Here is a 14,122-nt window from a genome sequence, read left to right as displayed (position 1 = left end):
GTGTCAGTGTGTCTGTCTCTGTGTGTCTGTGTCTCTGTCTCAGTGTGTCTGTGTGTCTGTCTCAGTGTCTCTGTCTCAGTGTGTCTGTCTCAGTGTGTCTGTGTGTCAGTGTGTCTGTCTCTGTGTGTCGATGTCTCTGTCTCAGTGTGTCTGTCTCAGTGTGTCTGTGTCTCTGTCTCTGTGTGTCTGTCTCTGTGTGTCTCTGTCTCAGTGTGTCTGTCTCTGTGTGTCTCTCAGTGTCTTTGTGTATCTGTGTGTCTCTGTGTGTCTGTGTCTCTGTCTCTGTGTGTGTCTGTGTCTGTGTGTCTCTGTCTCAGTGTGTCTGTCTCTGTGTGTCTCTCAGTGTCTTTGTGTATCTGTGTGTCTCTGTGTGTCTGTGTCTCTGTCTCTGTGTGTGTCTGTGTCTTTGTGTGTCTGTCTCTGTGTGTCTGTGTGTCTGTGTCTCTGTGTGTCAGTGTCTTTGTGTCTGTGTCTCTGTCTCAGTGTGTCTGTCTCTGTGTGTCTGCGTCTCTGTCTCAGTGTGTCTGTCTCTTTGTGTCTGTGTCTGTGTCTCTGTGTGTCTGTGTCTCTGTCTGTGTGTCTGTGTCTCTGTCTCAGTATGTCTGTCTCTGTGTGTCTGCGTCTCTGTCTCTGTGTGTCTGTGTCTCTGTCTCAGTGTGTCTGTCTCTGTGTGTCTGCGTCTCTGTCTCAGTGTGTCTGTCTCTTTGTGTCTGTATCTGTGTGTCTGTGTCTCTGTCTCTGTGTGTCTGTGTCTCTGTCTCTGTGTGTCTGTGTGTCTGTGTCTCTGTCTCAGTGTGTCTGTCTCTGTGTGTCTCGGTCTCTCAGTGTCTTTGTGTATATGTGTGTCTCTGTCTCAGTGTGCAGAATATTCAGGATGTGGAAATTCAAACACAGCTGACATTCTGTACCTGCAGGAGGAACGTGTGCTGTTCCGCCTCTAACATCACGTTAAAGTAGAACCTCGCATCTCCGTCAGGATTTGAATGATGGTGTTTTTCTTTGAGCTGTAATTCTTCTGGGACTGAAGGTGTTTGTGTGGTTTCTGTCCCTCTGACAGTTCGTCTCGGTGCCATGTTGGCATACACGCCTCTGGATGAGAAGAGTCTGGCTTTGCTGCTCAGTTACCTCCAGGACTTTCTCAGGTAACATTTTACTGTCGTCACCGCACACGATCAGTCAGGCTGAAGCCCCTGATAACAAACTAGTGGTTTGTGACCAGTGCCAGACCACACACACACACACACACACACACACACACACACACACACACACACACACACACACACACACACACACACACACACACACACACACACAAAGCAAACAAGGTACAAATATAAAACAAACAGAACATTTTTAATCAGGTCTTCAAAGCAGCCGTGACTTGATTGACAGCACAGTCTGATGCTGTGCCTTTCAATTTAATTCAATTTATTTGTTTTTTATAGCGCCAAATCACAACAGTCACCTCAAGTGCTTCACACAAAACAGTTCAGAAAACAAAAAATAAAATGAATTAAAATATTAAAAAGCATAGTAAAAAGGTAAAAAGGATAGTAACATACTTTACCAGTATGCTGCCATACGAAAGAGAACATAAGTGCGTCTTAAGTCTGGACTTGAAAGTCTCCACAGAATCTGACTGTTTTATTGATGCAGGGAGATCATTCCACAGAACAGGGGCATGATAAGAGAAAGCTCTGTGACTCGCAGACCTCTTATTCACTCTAGGGACACAAAGTAGTCCTGCACCCCAAGAACACAGAGCCCGGGACGGTACGTAGGGTTTAATTAGGTCAGCTAAGTAGGGAGGGGCCAGTCCATGAACAATTTTATAGGCTCATAACAGAACCTTAAAATCTTATCTCACTGGGACAGGAAGCCAGTGAAGAGACACCAAAATGGGTGTAATGTGTTCCAACTTTGTGTTTTGTGTCATAAGTCTGGTTGCAGCATTTTGAACCAATTAGAGACCCCTAATGCTAGACTGCGGTAAACCAGAAAATAGAACATTGCAGTAGTCCAATCTAGAAGAGATAAACACATGGATCAGGGTCTCAGCATCAGCCATAGACAGGATGGGACGAATCTTCGCTATATTTCGCAGGTGGAAGAAAACAGTCCTAGTAATATTTCTAATGTGGAGGTCAAAGGACAACGTAGGATCAAAAATTACCCCAAGGTTCCTCACTTTGTCAGTGTGATGTATGACACATGGGCCTAGGCTGAGTGTTAATTGATCAAATTGATGCCGATGTCTCAGTGGACCAAGAACCATCATTTCAGTTTTATCCATCGTAAGCAGAAGATCATTCACCACTTTAGTGAGAGCCGTCTCTGTGGAATGATATTTTCTAAAAGCAGACCGCAGTGGTTCAAAGTGATTATTCTCAGTAAGATAGTCTACGAGCTGCCGTGACACCACTTTATCCAGAATTTTAGAGCAAAATGGTAGATTTGATATCGGCCGGTAGTTTTTCAATACACTAGGGTCAAGATTAGGTTTCTTAAGTAATGGTTTAATCACTGCAGATTTGAAATGTTTAGTAACAGATCCAGAAGTTAAAGAAAGATTAATAATTTCCAGCACAGTCGGCCCAAGAGTGGGCCACAGGTCCTTAAACAGTTTTATTGGTATAGGATCAAATAAACAGGTTGTGCTTTTTGTTGACATTACGAGTTTCGTCAGCATGCCTAGTGAGATACTGTCAAATTCTGTAAATCTAAGTAATACCTCAGTAGTGGCACCCACCTCAATAGCAGGGTGTAGTGGCTGGATTAAGGCATGCTGGGATATGTTTAACCTAATGTCTTCTATTCCGTTACCAAAAAGTAGTATATGCAAGTATGTTTCAAGTATACTTCTAGTTTACTTTTTATATACTTATCAGTACTATTTTTTGGTAAGGGTTTTCTTCTCAAAGTAATCCAAGAAATCTTGTGCTGTAAAAGGAGAGCGAGCTACAGGTGGTTGTCCATGAATAAGTGTTGCCACCGTGTCAAACAAGAACTTTGAGTTATGCTTGTTTTTTTAATCAAATCAGAGTAGTAGGTCCGTTTTGTAGCCAATAACGCATGCTTATAGTCTAAGATAGCATCACGCCATGCAAGGTGAAATACTTCTAATTTTGAACAACGCCATTTCCGTTCTAGATCTCTAGCCTGTGAAGCTAAGACATCAGGCAGTCTAGTTTCAAGTTCCGTCTTAGTTGAGGAGTTGATGCGTCGCCGTAATGATATATAAGGTTGTTGTTCCACTAAACACGGCAGTGAAACTGTAAACTTAATAAGTGAGTGATCAGACACCACTGATGTAAGAGGCATGATGTCAATATTCGTGACAGCAATACCACGTGTGAGAACCAAAGCCGGGGTATTTCCACTAATGTGCGTCGAGTCCCGAATGCATTGCCGAAATCCTAAAGCATCCACAATTTCCATAAATGATTTGCAGAGGGGATCAGAAGGCTTATTTATGTGAACGTTAAAATCACCAATAATCAGAATGTTATCTGCACTAGTTGACAGGTTAGAGATGAACGCACCAAATTCATCTAAGAATTCAGAATATGGGCCAGGAGGCTTATATACAGTGACAAACTAATATGGCTGATTTTTATTCTTCTGACTTTGGTAATACGTTGCATCGTGGACAGAGCGGAGAATCATATGAGTTATATTTGTGACCCCCAACAGCTAATAAGATTTATAAATAAGAGCAACACTCCCACCTTTCTTCACATCACGAGGGACGTGATTAAATGTGTACGCCGGTGGGCGGGCCTAAAAAAAATCCTGCCAGCTGCATTACAGATAAACACCAAAACACATAATGTTTCTGGGATAATGAATAAAACTAATGCTGTTCAATGCTAAACTCTTAAACTCCTAAACTTTTAGCTATAAACCCACACACAGGTGATGTCACAACACAGACTAAGAAGCAGCTAGCCAACAGCAGTCTGGTCATGCAGTTAGCTTCGTAGCTTCTTCAGTGCATCACTGAATAAATCGGGAAACAATGGACCGACGCATAAACACATCTTATTGTTCATTTGAAAATTCTGTTTTTCATTCGTAACAAAAAACAAACAAAAAATGACAAATCACAGTGCGTATATCTTACGCTAACTGCTAGGTTAACACAGTGTCAACCAAAAATCAGGCCTGAAGTTGAGCACAATGTCACTTTAACTATTTTATGATATGTTAGCGTGTCAAAGACTGAAGATACATGGTCAATATTCATTAATTCCTTTATTTATTTTCCATACATTAACAATATGAGTGTTATCTCAGCCAGCTAACTAGCATAACTTTGGGGGAGGGGGGGTATAGAAAGTACTCTTGCACATTTGTCACACTTTCTTGTTCCCACAATAACTTCAACAGAGTTGATCAGATTTTCAACAAATTTGAACTGAACTTCCCCCAATTAATTTACTTGTTTTGCTGGTCCTGTGACTTGTATATGAAAAATACTGCATTATACTGTATGCTGATGTGAAATGGGGTCTATGATTCAAACTCCAGAGGAGAAGGTGGCAGTAATGCACCATTAAGCTGGATGCCAACCATCATAAAACAAGAAGAAGATCTGAATGAGAGGCATGTGCTGGGTCTTACTGAATGATTTAAATGAATCAATCATGCTCTCAAGCTGAAAGACTGTGCTCTTGACGAAGAGGGAGGATATATATTTTTCATGTTAGTCACCACTCCATTTGTTTGGACTGTGTGGGGCACAGCAGGAACACCAACAAGCAGGATAGGTAGGCTAAGGCAAGACTAACTTGTGTTTTTAAAATGTACAGTTTTAAAATGATTAGCGCAATGCGGTGGCCAGTGTGTTATAAAGTTTAGCAAAAACGTAAGATAAGACAGTTGAATGATCAGCACGTTTGTTAAGGTGGTGACTGGATGTCTTTGGTAACAAGTCTTCTTCGAGAATGTTTGGGCTGCTCAGGGACTCAGATGTTGAGTACCACTTGCATGGTTGCCATCCAGGACCTGGGGGGGGGGTCTGCAGTGTGGTGCATGTTCCCAAACCTGACCTGCATTTTGTAGTCTCCGTGGGTCTACTTGGGGGATTTAGTGTTTCTGAGCAGGTTGAATTCGTGGATCCACTCTTTGTGTCACGGCCGATGATCTGTTTTCTTCAGGTACCTGGTGAAGAATTCATCCACCCTCTTCAGTCCCAGCGACTACGAGGTCGCACCTCCAGAGTATCACCGCAAGGCCGTCTAACAACCTGATGACACCATACCATTCAGCAGAACATTAGAAGATCTGGTCGATGGTCCTACAAACATCTCAGGAGTCTCACTGAACACAGAAAATGTCTGGGGCAACTTTTTTTAACAGACTCTTTTCCAGTTTCTCTTCTTTCATAGAAAAAAACTGCTGTTTCCGTGGTGACGAGTTAAGAAGCCGCTTGTTGGCTTAAATCTGTTCATTCCACCCGACATTTTTACTGAGGTTTTGGGAAAACATGGACTAGTTTGACATTATCCTGACATAAATAATTTATAATAACTGTTGTTCATTATCCAGAGCACTCAGAGTACATCAGCCTGTCTCCGTAACTGATCCTAGTCCTAATCCAGATCTGATCAGAGTTAGACTTGTTCACTTTCTGCAGGATTTGAGTGACTGACAGGTTTAACCAAATTCAGTGTTGAAATTAAAGTGTTGAAAAATGCTGACTGTGTTAAAGTGTTCAGAAATCCAGATCATCACCAAAATGAGACGCATTTGTCTTTTTAAGGTTGATCCTTCACATGGGTTTCATTAAGATTTAACTTAATCCTGCTAATTGACAAAAGTTAGTCATCATACGTCGTTGCTTGAGGTAATAATTAGGATTATTTGTAAGAAAACACTTTCAAAGCAAATTCTAAAATGAACAGTTTACTGCTGAGTGCATGCAAACACAACAGCGCCCCCTTTGGTGTGAGCAGCAGAGAGTGTTTCCGCTGCAGTGAGCGTAATGTAAGCGACACACTTTCTTCTTCTCTGCGCCTTTGGCTGTTTCACAGCTCCGTGTGCTACAACAGGAAAACAGAAACATCTCTGCTGTGTGCAGAAAAAACATCAAACCATTATTAGATCATTGCTTCTAAATCACTGATATGTCAGTTAAATGTTTAACAAATGACATGTTTTCAAATAAAGCAGGATTAAATCCAGGTTGAGGACAGCAGCTGCACTGTGCGATGGCCCACAGTGATATTTAAAAATATTGATCGGGTTAGTGTTGACAAAATTTTAAAAACGTGCATGAACACTAGTGAAAAAGATTTACAGCTTTATTATTTGTCTTTAATGGAAACTACAATTCACAGTGTAGTTTCTCTTTCCAGTGTTGTTTCATGTTTCTACAGTAAAAAAAATTCATCTTATTGACATTTATTTTCTCATCTTTATATTCATTTGTACGTGACATATGAAAGTCGTTGTGTTACTTTGATATTGTGATATTTGGGTCACAGGTAATTTTTTTTCTTTCTTTTTTTTAAGTAGGTGCTGTGTAATGAAATTCATAAGCTACATTTGTAAAGTAATCCTGACCTATTTTTGCATGTGTGTATTTATTAGTGTTGTTTCTGCCAGATGTGAAATTAATGTTGAACCAGTCAGTTTTTGTACCTTTTTTCTACCATTTTTTGTTTTTTAAAGAAATGATTGCACTCTGTTTAGCATGGTATGTTTTCTTGTTTGTAACTTGACTCTGAAATAAGTTTCTGTGCTTTAAATGTCTTTAAAAAACAACCACACTGTAAGACAGGAAGCATCAGGGACCCAAAAGACTTGGACCTTGGGTCTCCTGCAAAGACATGAGCATCAGCAAACACCTCAGGAATCCTTAAACTCTCCCCAACCATCTCTTGATCTCAAAGGCTGAGGAACCAGAGACGTGAACATCTCCACAAGTTACACACTTTCACCACAAGCAGATACTTCTTGATGGCCAAGTCCAGGAAGTCACTGAAGCCCAGGGCCCGTATCCATGAAGAGCCTAAGGCTAAAAATAGCTCCTAGTGACGTTATTCTAAGAAAAATCTTAGAATTCCTCAAGTTCTCTGTATGTAGGATGACAGAGAGTCGGTAACACACTACCCGCTTGAACCACGTAATTATTTTAAGTTAATTTACTGTCTTCTAAATTGTTTAGGTTCTTATTAATATACACACTATTATTATTGTTATTTTTACTATTAATATTATTTTATTATTCTATTTTCTCATTTGATTTTAAATGGACCACAATGGAAATAAGTTTTTTCACTTTCTTGTGTTACTTAAGTATTTTTAACATTTTTACAATTATGTACTCATAATGGACTTACTAAATAAACTCACGCACACCTTTAATATGTAGATATTCAACATGTGAATGAGGTTCGTTCAAACATTTTCCAGCTGTGTAACAATTCATTTAATTTTTTTCAGTTTTTCTGCTTGCCTCTACTGGTGGTTGTCTCTCACTGCGGTATTGTATCACTTCCTGTTCCGGAGCACAGCGGTGTTTTGCTGTATCTGTTAGCTGTTTAATCTACGCAGTTAGATTGATCTAGTTAACGATTTGTTTCCCAGTGTAATCTTCACGTGCCTTAACTAAAGCACTCCCTCTGCTGAATCACCTCTAAATTATTTACACATTATTCACTTTGTGTGTTTTTAGGAATCCGCTAGCTTAGCGTAGCTACTAGCTCTTAGCCGGTTTAGCATGGCGGCTTCTCCTGTCTCTCCCGCACTTTTCTGCTCTGGGTGTGAAATGTTTAGTTATTCCTTGGTCTCCTTTAGCAGTAATGGTACTTGTAATAAGTGTAGCTTATTCGTAGCTTTGGAGGCCAGGCTGGGCGAATTGGAGACTCGGCTCCACACAGTGGAAAATTCTACAGCTAGCCAGGCCCCTGTAATCGGTGCGGACCAAGGTAGCTTAGCCGCCGTTAGTTCCCTTCCAGCAGATCCCGAGCAGCCGGGAAAGCAGGCCGACTGGGTGACTGTGAGGAGGAAGCGTAGCCCTAAACAGAAGCCCCGTGTACACCGCCAACCCGTTCACATTTCTAACCGTTTTTCCCCACTCGACGACACACCCGCCGAGGATCAAACTCTGGTTATTGGCAACTCTGTTTTGAGAAATGTGAAGTTAGCGACACCAGCAACCATAGTCAATTGTCTTCTGGGGGCCAGAGCAGGCGACATTGAAGGAAATTTGAAACTGCTGGCTAAGGCTAAGCATAAATTTGGTAAAATTGTAATTCACGTCAGCAGTAATGACACCCGGTTACGCCAATCGGAGGTCACTAAAATTAACATTGAATCGGTGTGTAACTTTGCAAAAACAATGTCGGACTCTGTAGTTTTCTCTGGGCACCTCCCCAATCGGACCGGGAGTGACATGTTTAGCCGCATGTTCTCCTTAAATTGCTGGCTGTCTGAGTGGTGTCCAAAAAATGAGGTGGGCTTCATAGATCATTGGCAAACCTTCTGGGGAAAACCTGGTCTTGTTAGGAGAGACGGCATCCATCCCACTTTGGATGGAGCAGCTCTCATTTCTAGAAATCTGGCCAATTTTCTTAAATCCTCCAAACCGTGACTATCCAGGGTTGGGACCAGGAAGCAGAGTTGTAGTCTTACACACCTCTCTGCAGCTTCTCTCCCCCTGCCATCCCCTCATTACCCCATCCCCGTAGAGACGGTGCCTGCTCCCAGACTACCAATAACCAGCAAAAATCTATTTAAGCATAAAAATTCAAAAAGAAAAAATAATATAGCACCTTCAACTGCACCACAGACTAAAACAGTTAAATGTGGTCTATTAAACATTAGATCGATCTAAGTCCCTGTTAGTAAATTATATAATAATTGATCAACATATTGATTTATTCTGCCTAACAGAAACCTGGTTACAGCAGGATGAATATGTTAGTTTAAATGAGTCAACACCCCCGAGTCACACTAACTGTCAGAACGCTCGTAGCACGGGCCGGGGCGGAGGATTAGCAGCAATCTTCCATTCCAGCTTATTAATTAATCAAAAACCCAGACAGAGCTTTAATTCATTTGAAAGCTTGACTCTTAGTCTTGTCCATCCAAATTGGAAGTCCTAAAAACCAGTTTTATTTGTTATTATCTATCGTCCACCTGGTTGTTACTGAGTTTCTCTGTGAATTTTCAGACCTTTTGTCTGACTTAGTGCTTAGCTCAGATAAGATAATTATAGTGGGCGATTTTAACATCCACACAGATGCTGAGAATGACAGTCTCAACACTGCATTTAATCTATTATTAGACTCTATTGGCTTTGCTCAAAATGTAAATGAGTCCACCCACCACTTTAATCATATCTTAGATCTTGTTCTGACTTATGGTATGGAAATAGAAGACTTAACAGTATTCCCTGAAAACTCCCTTCTGTCTGATCATTTCTTAATAACATAACACAGTGCAGAGTAGCTACCTAAACTCTGTGAGTGAGATAGATTATCTCATCAGTAGTTTTATATCCTCTTTGAGGACAACTTTGGATGCTGTAGCTCCTCTGAAAAAGAGAACCTTAAATCAGAAGTGCTTAACTCCGTGGTGTAACTCACAAACTCGCAGCTTAAAGCAGATAACCTGTAAGTTGGAGAGGAAATGGCGTCTCACTAATTTAGAAGATCTTCACTTAGCCTGGAAAAAGAGTCTGTTGCTCTATAAAAAAGCCCTCCGTAAAGCTAGGACATCTTACAACTCATCACTAATTGAAGAAAATAAGAACAACCCCAGGTTTCTTTTCAGCACTGTAGCCAGGCTGACAAAGAGTCAGAGCTCTATTGAGCTGAGTATTCCATTAACTTTAACTAGTAATAACTTCATGACTTTCTTTGCTAATAAAATTTTAACTATTAGAGAAAAAATTACTCATAACCATCCCAAAGACATTTTGTTCTCTTTGGCTGCTTTCAGTGATGCCGGTATTTGGTTAGACTCTTTCTCTCCGATTGTTCTGTCTGAGTTATTTTCATTAGTTACTTCATCCAAACCATCAACATGTCTATTAGACCCTATTCCTACCAGGCTGCTCAAGGAAGCCCTACCATTAATTAATGCTTCAGTCTTAAATATGATCAATCTGTCATTATTAGTTGGCTATGTACCACAGGCTTTTAAGGTGGCAGTAATTAAACCATTACTTAAAAAGCCATCACTTGACCCAGCTATCTTAGCTAATTATAGGCCAATCTCCAACCTTCCTTTTCTCTCAAAAATTCTTGAAAGGGTAGTTGTAAAACAGCTAACTGATCATCTGCAGAGGAATGGTCTATTTGAAGAGTTTCAGTCAGGTTTTAGAATTCATCATAGTACAGAAACAGCATTAGTGAAGGTTACAAATGATCTTCTTATGGCGTCAGACAGTGGACTCATCTCTGTACTTGTTCTGTTAGACCTCAGTGCTGCTTTTGATACTGTTGACCATAAAATTTTATTACAGAGATTAGAGCATGCCATAGGTATTAAAGGCACTGCACTGCGGTGGTTTGAATCATATTTATCTAATAGATTACAATTTGTTCATGTAAATGGGGAATCTTCTTCACAGACTAAGGTTAATTATGGAGTTCCACAAGGTTCTGTGCTAGGACCAATTTTATTCACTTTATACATGCTTCCCTTAGGCAGTATTATTAGACGGCATTGCTTAAATTTTCACTGTTACGCAGATGATACTCAGCTTTATCTATCCATGAAGCCAGAGGACACACACCAATTAGCTAAACTGCAGGATTGTCTTACAGACATAAAGACATGGATGACCTCTAATTTCCTGCTTTTAAACTCAGATGAAACTGAAGTTATTGTTCTTGGCCCCACAAATCTTAGAAACATGGTGTCTAACCAGATCCTTACTCTGGATGACATTACCCTGACCTCTAGTAATACTGTGAGAAATCTTGGAGTCATTTTTGATCAGGATATGTCATTCAATGCGCATATTAAACAAATATGTAGGACTGCTTTTTTGCATTTGCGCAATATCTCTAAAATTAGAAAGGTCTTGTCTCAGAGTGATGCTGAAAAACTAATTCATGCATTTATTTCCTCTAGGCTGGACTACTGTAATTCATTATTATCAGGTTGTCCTAAAAGTTCCCTAAAAAGCCTTCAGTTAATTCAAAATGCTGCAGCTAGAGTACTGACAGGGACTAGAAGGAGAGAACATATCTCACCCATATTGGCCTCTCTTCATTGGCTTCCTGTTAATTCTAGAATAGAATTTAAAATTCTTCTTCTTACTTATAAGGTTTTGAATAATCAGGTCCCATCTTATCTTAGGGACCTCATAGTACCATATCACCCCAATAGAGCGCTTCACTCTCAGACTGCAGGCTTACTTGTAGTTCCTAGGGTTTGTAAGAGTAGAATGGGAGGCAGAGCCTTCAGCTTTCAGGCTCCTCTCCTGTGGAACCAGCTCCCAATTCATATCAGGGAGACAGACACCCTCTCTACTTTTAAGATTAGGCTTAAAACTTTCCTTTTTGCTAAAGCTTATAGTTAGGGCTGGATCAGGTGACCCTGAACCATCCCTTAGTTATGCTGCTATAGACTTAGACTGCTGGGGGGTTCCCATGATGCACTAAGTGTTTCTTTCTCTTTTTGCTCTGTATGCACCACTCTGCATTTAATCATTAGTGATTGATCTCTGCTCCCCTCCACAGCATGTCTTTTTCCTGGTTCTCTCCCTCAGCCCCAACCAGTCCCAGCAGAAGACTGCCCCTCCCTGAGCCTGGTTCTGCTGGAGGTTTCTTCCTGTTAAAAGGGAGTTTTTCCTTCCCACTGTAGCCAAGTGCTTGCTCACAGGGGGTCATTTTGACCGTTGGGGTTTTTCCGTAATTATTGTATGGCTTTGCCTTACAATATAAAGCGCCTTGGGGCAACTGTTTGTTGTGATTTGGCGCTATATAAATAAAATTGATTTGATTTGATTTTGCTGAGTGTCGTAATCATAACAAAGTTATCCTCACGTTTAGGTGTTATCAGTTGATTTCACTGTCCATTCATAACTAGGAGGGCGGAGCACGTTTGTTTCTGTATTTCTCCTCCCCTTTCCGTGACAACAAATCACAGCTCTTAGAGGACTGGTTCATAGCAAGCAACAGGGTAAACCCCGCCTCCTCACAAAGATGGGAGTTTCTGTCCCCTCCTTGCTCAGACTTGCTCTCAGACACATGCTGGCTCACTCTTAGGCTGAGATTCCTTGCCAGGAAGTTTTAAGCTGAGTTAGGAGCTCTTTCAAAGGACTTTGAGTTGCTTTGTGGATACGGCCCTGGATGTTGGTCTTGATCCTGGATAATCACAAATCCAGATGCTCCAATTACTCACTCAGCTTCTCAGAACCAGCTATTGCAAAGAAGCACTGCTGATATTCATATTGGGTTCACTGAGTTCTCCCAGAGCTGGATCTGGACCTTCAGTACCTTTTTGGAGGTTAGTGCGGAGTTGGGCCCTTCAGCCGTCATGAAACCCTTCACAAAGTTCTATACCAGAGAAGAACTCTTATTTCTGTGCCTTGTGGTAACCCTGCTGCCGTCCAGCATCAATAGTTGCACACAGTATGAAGGGGATGGAGAAAAAAGCCTTGAGGAGCCTCAACACCATGGGAGAGCACCAAGGGTCTTGTCTTTGGAAGGTGGGGAGTCTGGTGACTGGGGTGCTGCACACTGGTGATCTACTCTTACTTTGATTAATATTCTCCAATGAGCAGGGGAAGGATGTTTTCCTCATGATTTTTTCTCTGGAGATGATCCATCATACAGATGCCTCCATGCTGAAGACCCCCTCAGACTAGTGAAGGCTGAAGGACAGCCTGCATCTCTCCTGGCTGCGGCAGATATATGGTTGTCTTTGAGAGGTGCAGCTGGTCCGGTTGTCTGCCTGGGTGGTTGCCATCCAGGCCCAAGGTGGTTCTGTGGTGCTGTGGATGTGGCAACGTACGTCACCTGCACACACTTCCAGACTTGATCTCCAAAGCAAACCAATTTTCAGACAGATGAGAAACTGTCAGTCTGAACACAATCAATCAAATGGTGCCTTCAAATCTCAAAATCTCTTAAAACAAAATTCTAAAATAAGATGTACAATAAACACTCAACAAAAATATAAATGCAACACTTTTGGTTTTGCTCCCATTTTGTATGAGATGAACTCAAAGATCTAAAACTTTTTCCACATACACAATATCACCATTTCCCTCAAATATTGTTCACAAACCAGTCTAAATCTGTGATAGTGAGCACTTCTCCTTTGCTGAGATAATCCATCCCACCTCACAGGTGTGCCATATCAAGATGCTGATTAGACACCATGATTAGTGCACAGGTGTGCCTTAGACTGCCCACAATAAAAGGCCACTCTGAAAGGTGCAGTTTTGTTTTATTGGGGGGGATACCAGTCAGTATCTGGTGTGACCACCATTTGCCTCATGCAGTGCAACACATCTCCTTCACATAGAGTTGATCAGGTTGTCAATTGTGGCCTGTGGAATGTTGGTCCACTCCTCTTCAATGGCTGTGCGAAATTGCTGGATATTGGCAGGAACTGGTACACGCTGTCGTATACGCCGGTCCAGAGCATCCCAAACATGCTCAATGGGTGACATGTCCGGTGAGTATGCCGGCCATGCAAGAACTGGGACATTTTCAGCTTCCAAGAATTGTGTACAGATCCTTGCAACATGGGGCCGTGCATTATCCTGCTGCAACATGAGGTGATGTTCTTGGATGTATGGCACAACAATGGGCCTCAGGATCTCATCACGGTATCTCTGTGCATTCAAAATGCCATCAATAAAATGCACCTGTGTTCTTCGTCCATAACAGACGCCTGCCCATACCATAACCCCACCGCCACCATGGGCCACTCGATCCACAACACTGACATCAGAAAACCGCTCACCCACACGACGCCACACACGCTGTCTGCCATCTGCCCTGGACAGTGTGAACCGGGATTCATCCGTGAAGAGAACACCTCTCCAACGTGCCAAATGCCAGCGAATGTGAGCATTTGCCCACTGAAGTCGGTTACAACGAACTGGAGTCAGGTCGAGACCCCGATGAGGACGACGAACATGCAG

At 41.7% G+C, this 14,122-nt stretch overlaps 1 long non-coding RNA gene across 1 annotated transcript; it reads left to right on the top strand.

Annotated features, from left to right (window-relative positions):
* Positions 1–1,037: 1,037 nt before the first annotated feature.
* Positions 1,038–6,694, top strand: LOC117521822. Its single transcript, XR_004564068.1, has 2 exons — positions 1,038–1,142; positions 5,163–6,694. It is a non-coding gene; the product is annotated as an uncharacterized LOC117521822 (long non-coding RNA).
* Positions 6,695–14,122: the final 7,428 nt, after the last annotated feature.

The sequence above is a fragment of the Thalassophryne amazonica genome, chromosome 2 (assembly GCF_902500255.1).
Source record: "Thalassophryne amazonica chromosome 2, fThaAma1.1, whole genome shotgun sequence".
NCBI lineage: Eukaryota > Metazoa > Chordata > Actinopteri > Batrachoidiformes > Batrachoididae > Thalassophryne > Thalassophryne amazonica.
Note: the sequence above shows the minus strand (reverse complement) of the source record. Positions and strands in the feature narration are given on the sequence as shown.